Raw genomic sequence first — 14,877 nt, forward strand, 5'->3', positions numbered from 1 at the left:
ATGTGGTGCGTCATTACTAGTTTGAACTAGTAATGGCGCACTTTACACAGGTGCGCCATTACTAGTTTTGAAAAAAAGTAAAAAAAAATTGTTAGTAGTGGCGCACAGAGCTTGTGGTGCGCCATTACTAGTTAAAACTAGTAATGGCGCACTGTGCCCTGGTGCGCCATTAATAGTTTTGAAAAAATAAAATTTGCTAGTAATGGCGCACCGTGTGTCTGGTGCGCCATTAGTAATGAGGACACTAATGGCGCACCACATACATGGTGCGCCATTAATGTCCATATTAGCTATAACCCTTTTCCTAGTAGTGCGGGGAGGGGGGCTCCCCACCTGAATATATTTCAAAAGGAGATTGGGTTTTACGCACGTCACACATTGCGTGATGAGAGGTAATCACGCCACAAACCGGCGTGATCCATAAGTGTTGCCGTCTTTAGGCGGTGAGCCCAAATCTAGGATAGCTTTAGGCGGGTAGCTTCTAGCATTCCAGATATTCCTTAATGTGAGCAGCAACATGAAGGGGCGGACCATCGTGGGAAGTGCGTCAGGAATCGTTGTGTTGAAGAAATCCGTGGTAGGGCTGAAACGGGGGGCGGATTCCGGTGGCACGCCACACCCGACGAGCTGCTGGGCAAGTGAAGAACAAGTGGTTGCGGTCCTCCACCGCATGATCACATCTCGGGCAGGTCTCTCTCATAGCTGAGAATGTGCTTCTTATGGAGGTTCTTCCTGGTGTTCATGCGATCGAGGTAGAACAACCACCCGAAGATCATCGCCTTCTTCGGCAGCTTGGAGTCCCAAATCAGAACGAGAGAGCATGTACATTTAAAAAGGTTCACATATAAAAAAGATGAATTCTTAAATGAAAGAGAAAAAGAGGGAAAGAAAAGGTCAAAAAAATACAAAATAGGCTACAACTCGAACATGCCATTGCACTGAGAATGACACGTTAATCTTTATCTGTCTTGGAAAATAGACTTATATAAGAGTCATTTCAAAAAAAAAGAGGATAAGATGATAGAGATGGTCGTGTTCCGCTACTTCTTCGAGTTCCACAAGATGAATGAGGGTTATGAGCGACGCTGCTACTCTTTTCCCTCATCTCAAAAGGCACAATTTTTTCTTTCTTCAATGTGTTCGTGCTTCACTCTCTTTGTGATGCGATGAGGTGGTGCTGGTGTCATCAAACATTGCTTTGTCACCTTTCAATAACACCGTCGGCACCCCATTGCCCGATAGTTGAGTGTGTCCCTTGTTTGTCAACTCTATTTGTGACACTGGCTTTGTTTCTTGGATATCCTTGATGGTGAGAAAACAAAGAAGCCGTCTAGGCCCTTTAAATACGAGGTCATCACCTTCTTGGGTGGAGTTTCCAACTCTTAAGCTGACATGAATGTGATTATAAATCAATGACCACATTTTTCCATCGCCCCATTTTTCTCGTGCAGGTTCTTGGTAATGACCCAACTCGCTCATTGTCAGGCATGTATATTACATTGTAAACTTCTTATCTGACATCTGTGTTCTGATGCCATGGTTAATAAGTCCTTATCATGTTTTGTTCTGATGCCATGGTTAATAAGTCCTTATCATGTTTTGTTCTAAGATGGGTCTTATCTTAGCGCTTATGATATCGTGTCGAACCCACTTTGGGGGTTTCTAAGACGAACAATGTCTGTTTTTGCTTGGTCCTTTTTGTTTCGAACGTGAGGTTTTCTCTTTGAGTTGCTTCATGCGAGATTCCTGATTGCATAATCACTAGGTAGTTTCACCACGAGAGCTAAGCGTTGTGGTGCCGATGGACGCGGCGGCAATCGCAGAGGAGAACCAATTCTAGTGACTCAAATCTGACGTGAATGTGTGAGGTCCCATCACCGTACGTGCCTATGCGGTCCTTTACTAAAGGTGGTACGTAGGGATGCCTGTTGGCGGTTTCAATGTCGACATCGTTATCACGGGAGATGGTGAATTCCACCCTATTTATACTAAACTCTTTTGCTTCGTGGGAGCTTTTCTACCATGTAAGTGTAGTCTTTTTTATGGATACATCTTTTGACATATCAGATTACTTCATAAATTGTTGTACACATTTATCAATGTATTACAGTGTGTTTTTATATATCCTTGCACACAATATCTTTGATATATCTAGAGAAATTTCTAGAGTGTTGCGTTTATCAGTTTAGCCAATAAATATTAGGGAGAATAACATGAAAAGTGTTTTTTTAGATCATGTTTGGTCATGTGAGAAGCCTGTGGGAAAAAAAATTGGCCCCTCAAAGAAACAAATCTTATAAAATGAACATATTGTTAGCGTGTTAGAGCATCTACACCCCGCGCCCGGACGCGTCCACGGAAGTGACCGGCCACCCCTCAAAAAACACATTTCACATCCGGATATCTCAAATTAGAAACCTCAATTCCATATTATTACATGCAACGCAGCGATCTTTGACGGGAGCTTCGTCCGGTTCTGCTCCTCGCTCGCCCGGCTCCGCCCTGGCCATGTCCGCCGCCGGCTGTGCTCCTCAGAATGTTGATTCGGTCGCCGGCAAGGTAGAGTAGGGCATGGGACACGAGCTGGCTCGGGACTCAAGGCGTCGCCGTCTCCCATGCCTTACTCTTCCTCGTCGAAGACCGGAACCCGAACGGTGCCGGTGGATGTCAGATCAATGACGGATCCGTCCGGAGACGAGCCGCCGGCGTCCACCATGATGTGGTTGCGGCGCCCGAACTGATGCATCATACGGGGTGCCGGAGAATGCGACTCCGCCTCGCCAACGTCCACTGCCGCCTCCCGCGCCTAGTGCGCCATGGCCTCGTGGGACGATGGTGCGTCCCGAACATCGGCGCGCCACCGGAGGGATTATGAGTCTGCCAGCGTGTTCGGACGCCAGACGGACCGCATAGTCTCCGACGAGGTAGCTACGGCCAGCCTAGCGCCGGATCCATGCGGCATTTGGGCGAACGCAATGGATTCCCGGCGGATGGAGTCTGAGCGCAGCCGTGCACAGGCCTTCTCCCAAGCGTTTCAAGGCCGTTTGAGGGATCCTTCTGGGTCAAAAAATCATGACCGGACAGTGACCGGACGGCTCGTCCGGACGCATGAGGTGGGTTTGAGGCGCCCGGCTGTAGATGCTCTTTGTTTAAGTTTTAGTGTTCACTAGAGTAGGCTGTAGCATATGCATGCGTGCACCACTACCGGTGCCGGACGCTATAAGACGACGCTAGCTATAGCTACCCCAAACATTTTCACGTGTAGACCAGCACGCATGCGTGCAGATATCCTCCTATCCCCAGCATCGCTCGATCCAGAGGAACACTGTGCATGATGCCGGCGAGGGGCGGGGCACGCACATACGCTCCCCGGCCGTGAAGCGGCAAACATACACATCTACAGTGTTCCCCGCATTGTAGAGGGTCTTTTCTTCCGGAAGCGGCGCGGCATGGCGTTTGGGCGCCGCGAGATTCGACAGATCGTTGTCCCGTCTTCCTGTGTTTTTTTGAACCAAAAGGGGTTTCCCCTCACCCCAACTTTATATAAAGCTAAGGCAAAACGTCAACCAACATAAACTGTTAACAGCGTTCGGCGGCAATCAGAGTAGCTGCCATAGACAGAAAGCAGAGATTAAATTGCCCTATTACAAGTCTTTTTGGGCGGGTCTAGCCAGAAATACATAGCCAGGGATGCAACATGCCAGCCTACTTTAATAAGATCAAAGCAAAGACATGTAAGCTAGCAGAGCATAACTCAGCGATGCCCCTGACCGCAGTATCAGCGCCAGGCAATCCTAAGCAATTCTCTTCTTCGGTGGTCCAACAGCCTTAAACATCGGAGAAGAAGCGCATCCTGAGCCTCTGAACACAGTGTTTTTCATTGTCTGATCGTTGCCCCCAACAAGTCCAGGACACAACGTATACTTCGCCATCTTCTCCCCTGGAAAACAAAGTTATTTCGAAAACGCCATAAGCTCCACAAGGTAGCAGCAGTAACAATGTTTAATGCTTCAAAATATTTTCTCCTCTTCCAGAAGGAAGCCAACAGAACAAATGAATCAAGCACAGTAACATTAAAGCTATCAGCTACCAGATCCCAGATGTGTCTAGCAACAATACAATCAAAGAATAAATGTTGGATAGTTTCAGGTTCACTGCAAAAGACACATGACATGTCATCTACATGCCTGTGCTTGGCAAGATTATCTCTGGTTAAGCTCTTATTATAGTATATCAGCCAGAGAAACACATGGATATTAGGTGGAACTTTAATTTTCCAGATATCATCTTTAATTACAGATCCTATTCCTCCAAAGTTTATCAACTTATAAAAGGATTTCACAGAGTATTTGCTAGACGAATCTAGGATCCAAATAGGCTGATCTGGAGAGCCAGAAAGACACACTGGTTCAACAACCTTGGTGAGCTCCTTCCATCTAACTAAAGTACTTTCCCCAACACATCTTCTAAAAGTCAAGCATAATTCACCATCCACCCAGACCTGTGCAAGGGTAGAGTCTTGTTGTTGACAAATGGTGTATAAGTCCCAAAAGGTAGTTTTAAGAGAACAATCCCCAACCCAGATGTCATGCCAGAAGGCAATGCTTACCATCACCAGGAATCCATCTATAAAAAAATTTAGAAGCTGCAAGAGCCCATGATAGACTTTTCATAAATGGAGACCCTAGGGTTACCCTAGTATTAAAAAATTGGGGCTGGAAGTGTTATACTTGTAAGTCAGTATCTTCTTCCAGTCACTATCCCTGTCATCATAAAATCTTTTTCCCCATGAGGCCAAAAGGGCTATGTTGAATTCTCTACGGTTGGGAACCCCCATACCCCCAAACTCTTTCCTCCTAGAGATCAATCCTCAGTTAGCAAGGTGATATTTATGGTTATCACCCATATTCCCCCAGAAGAAGTGAGACATTTGAGAGGTGATCATATAATAGCCAATTTGGGAAATTTTACAATAGACATTAGATAAGCAGGAATGCTGGCAATACAGGTAGTAAGCAGGATCAGTTTTCCCCTATATGAGAGAAATCTCCCCAACAATCCAGAAATGTTTTTGATAATCCTATCAATAATGGGTTGGAGGTCCTCCCTCCTAAGTTTTTTAAAGTGAAGGGGAACACCTAAATATTTGAAGGGGAAATCCCCAAGCTGGCAGCAGAAAACCTAAGCAAAACCATTAGATAATTGCTCAGAAATGTTAATAGCATGCAGATCACTTTTATGAAAAATAATCTTCGAGCCACATAGATTTTCAAAGCATTAGAGAATCCATTTCAAATTCCTGGCATAATCTAGTGAGTTATCCAAGAATAGAATGGTATCATCAGCATACTGTAGGCTGACTACCCCACCTGGGAAGGCATGAGGTAGCAGACCACAAATTAAACGATTACTGGCAGCCTTATGAAGCATTTTAAAAAATACATCAGCTACCAAATAGAACAAAAGGGGTGACTGAGGGTCACCCTGTTTCAAACCATTCCCCCCAGAGAACTGGGGACCAGTAGAATCATTAATTCTAATCTGAAAAGTCTCTTGGTGAATGGTAGACATCACCCACTCCACCCATTTATTACCAAAGCCTCTAGATAGAAGCATTTCTTTTAAAAATTCGTAGCTAACCCTATCATATGCTTTCTCATAGTCTAGTTTAAGAATCAACCCAGCAGACCCAGACCTATGAATTTCATGAATGACCTCATGAGCCATAACCACACTTTCCAGAATGAATCTACCCTTAATAAATGCAGTTTGGTTAGAGGAGATAAGCTTGTCACATAAGGGGGAGACCCTAGTAGTCATAGCTTTTGAGAAGATTTTAACAACACAATTGCTTAGGCTGATAGGCCTAAAGTTCATCATATCTTTAGCCATAGGAATTTTAGGAATAAGAGTAATAATGGCATGATTCAACTTATATATATCAAGCTTACCATTCTCAAAATCTCTAATCATCCACATAAAATCTTTTTTAATCAGATCCCAAAAGGTTTGGTAAAATAGAAAGGATAGCCCATCAGAGCCAGGAGCACCACTAGCATAAGAGCTCATCACAGCTTGTTTAATTTCCTCTTCAGAAAAAGGTTTCTCAAGCTGCTCCCTCTCAGCATTACTAACCATTTCATCTTCAGACCAAAAGTCAGCATCCAAATGGATGTCAGGTTTAGGTTCAAAAGCAAACAACTCTTTATAAAAAGAGGTGGCAACCTCAAGCATCTCCTTGGTCGAAGTGACCACACCAGTAGGACTATTTAATTCAGAGAGATGGTTTTTCCTATGTCTGTGGTTAGCCAGGGTTTGGAAATAAGCATTATTCCTATCCCCCTCTAAATTTTTTTTGTCCCTGGATCTCTGCCAAAGAGCAGTCTCCTCTTTTTTCCACACTTCATCTAATTCTTTCTTAATCTCCTTCATTCTGTCGTAGTCAGACACAAATAATTGTTGGGTTTCAGACATGACATCAAGGATGTCAAACTCCAGAAGGAGTGCCCTCTTCTTTTTCTTCAAAGCTGCCTCTCTATTAATATTCCACCCTTTAGTTTTCTTTCTGAGCACTCTAGTCTTAAGCATCCAATTATCAGCTGAGGATTTGGAAGAGCACACAGAGTTCCAAGTTTCTGTGACCATTTGATGGAAGTCTGGTTGGGAGAGCCACCATTTCTCAAACCTAAAAGGTTTGGGGTTGGATGGGGCTCTAGCACCAGTGTCCAAGACCAGTGGAGTATGATCACTCCCTACCCTCGGCAAGGCTGACAAGGTGGAAAAGGGGAAATGGGTGTCGCAGTCCACAGAAATGAACACTCTATCCAGTACAGCAAACACAGGGAGATCTGGTTATTAGACCAGGTAAACACCCTATTAGAGACAGAAATCTCCATCAAGGCCCATATGTTGATCCAATCATTAAACAGAAATGCAGTTTGTTGATTTACTAAGCCACTACTTTTCTCCTTTTCATTCCTAATCAGGTTAAAATCACCACAGATCATGATAGGATAGGAAGCATTTGATAAAATATCATGCAGTTCAGCTACAAAATCCATCTTAAGTTTAGGGTAGGCAGACCCATACACTAACACCATTTGCCAAACAAAGCCATCAGATTTATTTTTAACAGTAGCAATAATAGAAAATCTTTGGTTAATAAAACCAACTACCTCAAAAATCATCTTCTTCAAACCCACAAGGATCCCCGAGCAGTATTTTCAGCTGGCAGGAAATGCCACACAAAATTGTCAAATCTATCAATAGCTTTGAGAAAACCCTCAGAAATATTCTCCTTCTTTGTTTCTTGAAAACCAATAAAGTCAGGATCAGACTTAGCAATAGTATCACAAAGGCACTGTCTCTTCTCATGTTGCCCTAGACCTCTAATAGTCCAAATAAGACCTATCATTAATTAATTTTGAAAGGATGGGATAAGCCACAAGGCTTAACTTTAGTTAGAACAGCAGGCGTTTCCCTAGTAGCATCAGCAGTGCCCACTGGCTCCAGGGGGAAGACACCATCAGGTGTACTAACTAATTCATTAGAGTCAATGTCAAGATTGACAGGAAGGACAATTTCAGGGTTATTATTGGCAAACACCAAACATCTCTCTTTCTCCACAGCTATTATCTCATCAATAGCAAGATTCTTTTGGATATCATCCCCCCCCCCCAATTATCAAGTTCATTTGGCTCATTTGATTAGTAAGGATGGATTTATCCATAGTAGAGAAGGATTTACCTTTGAAAGTTTGTGGTATCTCCAAGTTCTTCTTCCTCTTCTATGCAGCAGCCTTTTCCATGATGTTAACATTACCATGGCCTCTAGTAGCAGGCCTTTGAACTAGCACAGGCCCCCATCTTGTTTTCTTCTCATGGATGGTTTCCTCACTTTGGGTCTGGTTAAGTGATTCCAGCAGGGACCTCCTCCAGGTCTCACTTTGTAGGATTTGGATAACCTCAAGAGGGAGAACCCCGAATTCTTCTTCTTTTGGTCCCTCATCTTCAGAATCATAAACATCCACTGATCTTAACAGATCCTCACAATATTCCATACTATCACCATTCTTCTCAGGAGTTGTGTGAGTAACACACTTCCCAGAGGGAGAAGGGGTTTTGTGGATAACCACTCCTTCATTCCTCTTCTCCTCCTCATCAGTATTTTTGTTCTGTTCTGTAAGGATACCAACATAGCCAGCCCTAGATTCATGCCCATCAGAAGATGCACCCCTAAGGTCAACAGCAGCCAAAGCACATTCCAGGATGAATTCCTCCTGATCAAGATCATTTCCATATTCCACGGTTGTATCCACCATCTTCTTTTGAACACCACACTTGTTTGTAGATCCATGTTTGGTTGAGAAGTTAGCTTTATCTAATTCATCAATGGCCAAATCACCTCCATATGACCCATCAGCAGCATGTTCTCCATGAGATCCATTATCTTTTCCAGCATTTTCTTTCTCAGTTCTCTCATCCTCCTCATTACCATCTTCATCCTCATCTACATCAATGACAGAGTCAACCCCACCTGCTTGTTCAAAGCCCTCAACAGTGAAACCAAGTAGAAACAGTTTCTTCTTCATCTCAATCAGTCTCTCAAAAGGAATGTTGGTTGGATTTCTGCAGGCTATTTTGATTCTGACATTCTCAAAAAAGGATCTGAACATTCCATTCCAATCCACATCTGTAAGTACCCCAAATAGGGAAGCAATTTGGACAAACACTTTCCAAGTGCACCACTTTGGGGGAATCCCCTCAATCAGTACCCAGGCTTCAATTAGCTCTCCAAAAGGTTCACGTACATGTCATGGTTTCTTGACTGTAAATGCTGCCGTCTAGAAATATACATATGGCATGCATAGTGATCGCCCTTAGTTTCTGAAGGGGCCTAATTTTGATCGCTAGCTTGCTGGACAGGAGGCCTTTTTTTCCATGCAGCCGCACATGGCATGCCTCGGACCAAACCAAGTATAGTTCGTACGCGGACACCGATCAGTCGAGCGAGCAAGGACAAATTAAACATCTGATTTTCACAACAGTGCAATGCAGTGTCTGTGTTGGGTCACTTGACGGGAATTTATTCAACTCAAAACATGCATGCATCATGCATGATGAGCAAGAGCAACACTGAGCTACACTTTGAGTGAGAAGAAATGAGAAGGCTATGCCAGCTTGTACTGCCTTTTCATCAATTGTTCTTAATCAGTTCAATGGCTTCGATCGATCCTATATGTCCATATATTGCATAGTAACTCATAGCACTGTAGACTAATCGTCCAAGAGTAGTGGGCAGCGTAGTAATTTGAGCGCAGTGGTAAGAATTGAAAGATTGCGTGGAAGCGTATGCCTCTGGCAGGGACGTGTTGCGTGTTATATAGCCAAGGATAAGTTACAAAGATACGGTAGTTAGGTCGTGGATTAATACTCAAGAAAACTATACAAGATATAAGGAGAAACCCTAACAACCTAACTACTAGATTACAACAACACACGCATGCAATCTAACCCTACCGGGCGGTGCATACGGTTTATACAATACCGTATACACATAGTACAATACTTTCTAACACGCCCCCTCAATCACAGCTTCACCAAGTTGAGATTGGTCTTGAAGTCTTCTAACTTCCGCCATGATAAGGCTTTGGTAAAACCGTCTGCAAGTTGATCACCTGTGGGAATAAAATGAATGTCCAGCAGTTTGCTAGCTACTCTCTCTTGAACAAAATGATAGTCAACTTCTATGTGTTTTGTCCTTGCATGAAATACTGGATTTGCTGATAGATATGTAGCGCCAATGTTATCACACCAGAGGCGTGCAACTGGTGAATGCATAACTCCAAGTTCACGTAGCAAAGTTTGAACCCAAATAATTTCAGCAATAGCATTAGCTAAAGATTTGTACTATGCCTCTGTACTGGACCTAGAGACAGTAGCTTGCTTACGTGCACTCCAGGAAATCAAATTAGGACCGAAGAACACACAGAAACCTCCTGTTGACCTTCTGTCATCTGGACATCCTGCCCAGTCAGCATCTGAGAAAGCACTAACAATATTGAAGGTTGACTTGGTAAATTTCAGACATGTACTCATAGTACCTCTGAGATATCTCAAAATTCTCTTAACTGCTGTCAAATGCTGAGAAGTGGGAGAATGCAAGTACTGGCATACCTTGTTGACAGGAAAACAAATGTCAGGTCTTGCAAGTGTAAGTACTGCAAAGCACCTACCATACTCCTGTACTTTGTTGACTCCTCGGCCCCCAAGGGCTCTCCTTCTTCTCTTGACAGTTTTTCTGGCATAGAGAGAAGCATGTTTGAAACCTTGCAATTTACCATTCATGCACGCTTAAGCATATCCAAGACATATTTTTCTTGGATGAGAAGTATTCCATCTTTCACCTTTTTAACTTCAATTCCCAAGAAGTAGTGTAGATCACCTAAATCTTTCAAGGCAAAGTCCTTCTTGAGATCTGCTAACAATGCTACGGTTGCATCTTGTGATGAGCTAGCAACAATAATATCATCAACATAGACCAACATAAAAATAGTGATATTTCCTTTTCTATAGAAGAACAAAGAAGTATCTCCCTTGGATGATTTGAAACCAAGTGCTTGAAGTTTTTCACTTAACTTGGAGTACCAAGCCCTAGGTGCTTGTTTTAATCCATATAGGTCCTTATCAAGTTTGCAAAGATAATTTTCCTTGCCTTTTATCTCATAACCAGGTCGTTGTCTCATATAAACTTCTTTCTCTAGAACACCGTGAAGGAACACATTCTGTACATCCAATTGCCTCAAGGTCCAGTTTCTTGATACTGCAACAGAAATAAAAAGTCTGATAGTAGCTGCTTTCACAACAGGACTAAAGGTATCTTCATAGTCTATACCATATCTCTGTTTAAACCCCTTTGCTACTAGCCTTGCCTTATACCTATCAACTTGACCATCTGCCTTTCTCTTAATTCTGTAGACCCACTTGCAATCAATAACATTTTTGTTTTGTGTTGGTGGAACTAGGTGCCATGTCTTATTTTTAATAAGAGCACCATACTCATCATTCATAGCCATTTTCCACTTAGTCTCACCTAGAGCTTCATGTAAACTACTTGGTTCACCAGTAGTCGTTAAACCTCCAAAACGAACCTTAAGCTTGTCATACCTGACCGTACCATCTGTACAAACTTGTGGTTTTATAATACCATGTTGCGATCTTTTTCTCCGAGTCGGCACATCAGCAGCTGTATGCGGTTGCGGCGCAGAGGATCCGGCGGAATGAGACACAGCCGCACGATATCCCACGTCGATCCCGCCATCAGCCGCGCGAGATCCCACATCGATCCCGCTGTCAGCGGCAGGGGACCCGCCATCCCACCTTGTCGCTTCTGCGCCATCTGCGGCAGTTGATGCTCCCGCGCCAGGTTGGGCCACCTGGCAGTCATCGAGAGGCGGCGTGTGACGCGAGGAGTTGGTCGGCTGGTCCCGCGACATATGCCCGCCAGCGGTTGGCCCACCTGGGGAACCGGTGCCCGCCAGTCGTTCTCTAGGTGGAGTGCGCAGACCCGAGGCAGATTCGCCTGGACTGCCTGCGCCAGAATCAGACTCGGGATCGGCGCTGGCAGCACCTGAATCTGCTCCGTGTCGTTTTCGTCTTGTTCTGTCTGCATAAAATGATGCACAGGAGCTGGATTTTCACCAGGATTAGCAGGAAACTTAGCATGTTGATCAAAATACACATTCACCCCTGTGATCAATAGGCTCAGAAGGAATAGTTTCAGGAAGCAACAAGACTTCAGAGCGAAGAGGGGTGCCTGCATTTGGATTTAAAGCCTTGAAAGGAAAAACCATCTCATCAAAAATAACATCACTGGATATATAAACTCGGCAGGCAGCAACATCAAGACACTTGAAGCCTTTGTGAAGGTTACTATATCCGAGGAAAACACATTGTTTGGATCGGAATTCTAATTTTCCAGAATTATATGGACGGATATTTGGCCAACAAGCAAATCCAAAAAACTCGAAGTGAATGATAGTTTGGCTGTTCATGAAACAAACGACCCAAGGGACTTTCAAAGTTGATCAATTTGCTAGGTGTGTGATTTATCAGATATGTGGCAGAAAGAAATGCCTCGTCCCAGAATTTGAGGGGCATAGAGGCATGAGCCAAGAGGGAAAGTCCCACGTCTACAATGTGGCGATGTTTTCTTTCAACTGATTCGTTCTGCTGGTGAGCATGTGGACAGGAGACATGGTGGGCGATTCCTAGTTGGCGAAAAAAGGAATCTAGGCGTTCATATTCGCCTCCCCAGTCTGTTTGCATGGTGATAATTTTTCTATTGAACAATCTTTCAACTAACGCTTGGAATTCATGAAAGATCTTAAAAACTTCAGATTTGTACTTGAGAAGATAGATCCACGTGAATTTGCTATAATCATCAATAAAGGACACATATAGTTTTTCCTATTGATAGAATCACGGGCAGGCGCCCATACATCGGAGAAAATTTGCTCTAAAGGAGCTTTAGATACACTGAACGAACTAGGGTAGGGAAGTTGATGACTCTTGCCCAATTGGCAAGCATCACAAACACCTTATTTATTCAACTCGCTACTTGAGAAAGGAATATTGTTGTGGCTAAGGACATGACGAACTATGGTGGATGAAGGATGCCCTAGCCGACTATGCCACCTGTCCGTGGACACTTTATTGACACCAAATGCGTGCTTGCTTGAATTCAACGGAGCCGGTGATAGGGGGTAGAGACCATGTCTACACCTGCCGTGGAGAAGGGTTTTCCTCGTTCCCTGTTCCTTAACGAAAAAGAAACGTGGGTGAACTTTAAGAAAAGTATTGTTGTCAGTGGACAAACGATGAGCTGAAATAAGATTTTTGGTGGCATCGGGGTACATGCAATATGTTTTTGAGAAGAAGATCACGAGTAGGGGTTCGAACAGTGGATTGACCAATATGACTAATTTCCATACCTTCTTCGTTTGCGCTGTGGACTTGCTCGTTGCCGTTGTACTTGTTGTGGACAGTCAGCTTATCAAGCTCGCTGGTGATGTGATCTGTGGCCCCCGTGTCGAGGTACCAGTTGGTGTCCAGTCCATAGGACGAGGTGGTGGCTGATCCGGCACTCTTTTCATTCTTGGCGAAGGAGATGCCGAAGAGGCGGTAGCACTCGACGCCGGTGTGGTTTGGCTTCTTGCAGATCTGGCAGACAACCTCAGGGAGATCGTTGCCTCCTCCATTGCCGTTGCCACGGCCTCCATTGCCGCGACCGCCACCTCCGTTGCCACGGCCACCATTGCCGCGACCGCCACCTCCGTTGCCACGGCCGCCTCCGCGACCTAAGCCACCACGGCCACGGGAAACGGCGTTGGCCGAGGACTGAGAGGACTGGTTTCCTCCTTCAAACATGGCAAGGCGCTTTTCAAAACCGATCAGCTGGGAGTAAAGTTTAGCTACCTTGATGGGCTCGGTCCTTGCAGCGCAGATGGACGAGACGAACGAGATGTAGTCGAAGTCGAGTCCGGCGAGGATGTAGGAGACCATGTCATCATCGTCGAGCGGCTTCCCTGCTGAAGCCATCTCATCGCCCAGCGCTTTCATGCGCCCGATGTACTCGGCGATGGTCGCGGTGCCCTTTTTGGTGGTGGAGAGGGCGATCCGCGTGTTGATGATGTTGGCCTGCGCTTGGGAGAGAAACATCTCCCTGATCGCGGTCCATGCTGCGGCGGCCTTGGTGCAGTGGGCGACTTGGATCATCACAGGAGCAGAGATCGAATTGAAGATAAAACTCAGCACCTGGGAGTCTTGCGCCAGAGCAATCTGATACGTCGGGTTTGGCACATCGGTGGGCTTGCCGTCCTTGTCTGCAAGCTTGGGCTCCGGGAACGGGTGATCGGGGTTGAGGTGGTCGATCAGTTGGGCTCCGCAGATGGTGGCTAAAGCCTGCGCGCGCCACACGAGATAGTTGCCGCGGTGAAGCTTGTCAGCGATGGGAATGAGGGCATATGGAGCGGCGGCGGTGCTGGAGCTAGCCATGACTACTAGATTGGATGCGGTAGAGGAACTAGGGTCTGATACCATGAAAGATTGCGTGGAAGCGTATGCCTCTGGCGGGGACGCGCTGCGTGTTATATAGCCAAGGATAAGTTACAAAGATACGGTAGTTAGGTGGTGGATTAATCCTCAAGAAAATTATACAAGATATGAGGAGAAACCCTAACAACCTAACTATCAGATTACAACAACACACGCACGCAATCTAACCCTACCGGGCGGTGCATACGGTTTATACAATACCATATACACATAGTACAATACTTTCTAACAAGAATGTGCTCCTCTTCCTCCACGTACTCGTGACCGTACAGATAAAAGGCACGCACGACGGCTCCACCAAGCTGGCTGAACTGCACACACAGGCCTCCTAACCGGTACCGGCCGCACCGTCGGTACGCGAACACTATCGCAGACTGCACCGCGCTGACGTGGGACCCACACGTCAGTGGAAGTAGAAAGTAAAACAAGGCAGAGCGATAGAGGTAGGCACCAGTGAGACAGCGACACAGTTACCGACCTACAGCAGCCTATTCCTAGGTAGGTGTACTGTACATATGATGCATTTGTTGGGGCCTGGGCGTCAGTCACGGGCGCACCGAAAGGGCAAAGGAGGTGTCCAAACAGCGAGTTGGATCTACTCTAGACGATGGTGCTACTGCTGTGTCCATGATGCGGTCCACGTTGTGTGCTCTTCTGGACATGGCGTTCGCATGCAGGCACAGTCTCCCACTCCTTGTGACCGAGGTCTCAGAAAGGTTCGCGGCTTCCGAGGCGATCGTGCCCAAGAGCTCGCCGATGTGGA

At 45.3% G+C, this 14,877-nt stretch overlaps 1 pseudogene; it reads right to left on the reverse strand.

Moving 5' to 3' along the window:
- Positions 1 to 13,438: 13,438 nt before the first annotated feature.
- LOC123171725 (uncharacterized) lies at positions 13,439 to 13,580 on the reverse strand (annotated as a pseudogene).
- Positions 13,581 to 14,877: the final 1,297 nt, after the last annotated feature.

This window comes from Triticum aestivum, chromosome 7D (genome assembly GCF_018294505.1).
Source record: "Triticum aestivum cultivar Chinese Spring chromosome 7D, IWGSC CS RefSeq v2.1, whole genome shotgun sequence".
Taxonomy (NCBI): Eukaryota; Viridiplantae; Streptophyta; class Magnoliopsida; order Poales; family Poaceae; genus Triticum; species Triticum aestivum.